The sequence below is a fragment of the Penaeus monodon genome, chromosome 22 (assembly GCF_015228065.2).
Source record: "Penaeus monodon isolate SGIC_2016 chromosome 22, NSTDA_Pmon_1, whole genome shotgun sequence".
Classification (NCBI taxonomy): Eukaryota; Metazoa; Arthropoda; class Malacostraca; order Decapoda; family Penaeidae; genus Penaeus; species Penaeus monodon.
The window spans coordinates 5,136,219-5,136,952 of NC_051407.1; the positions used below are offsets into that span (position 1 = coordinate 5,136,219).

Genomic DNA, 734 nt, shown 5'->3' on the forward strand with positions numbered 1-734 from the left:
TCGTTTTCGGGATAACATTTAGACATTCTTTATATTTTTTGACCTTAGTAAAATAGCGTATATTACTTCTAAAGTTTTAGCTGTAACTAAAAAAATCAATCATAAGGTATTGTTTTTATTTGTTATAGACAGGGGTGCAGTGCCAATTCTATAGCTGCCGGAGGAGGCCTAGCTAAAAAGCCTAGTTTTCTACCCTGTTTCCACATATATATCACGATGATTAAGTATTTCGTGTTTACACCTCACTAAATTATCATCAATTTTATATAATTATCAAATGAATTAAGAAAAAAATTAGTTAAAACCAATTAGCCTTTACCAGACGAAGTACGAAGTATCATTTGCAGCCATGATCTGGAATATGGCTCAGGATTCACTGAACTAAGGAAGGTCCATGTAACAAACTTAAGCGCTGATGCATGACATATTAGAAATGTGTTACTGTAGCTGACAGTGTTGTTATTGTCAAGTGAGTAGTATCATTTGATGATCTGTGATGCTGCAGCCATAATCTGGTATATCACTTAAGATTCCACTAACCTAGGGAACTTTCATGTATTTCAACAAACAAAAGCGCTGATACATGACTTATAAGGAGTGTGTTATTATAACTGAGTGTGCTGTTGATACTGTCTAGTGTGGATGAATCCTCTCTCACATCTAGCAGCACTCACAAGCCATCATCCCGGCATCATCATCACTTTCGCTCCCATATATATATATATATGAACCCC

General features: G+C 35.4%; 1 protein-coding gene across 1 annotated transcript in view; it reads left to right on the top strand.

The window, feature by feature from the left end:
- LOC119586790 (repetitive proline-rich cell wall protein 2-like) overlaps window positions 1-734 on the top strand; it is a 3,341-nt gene that overhangs the window by 746 nt on the left and 1,861 nt on the right. The window lies entirely within an intron of this gene.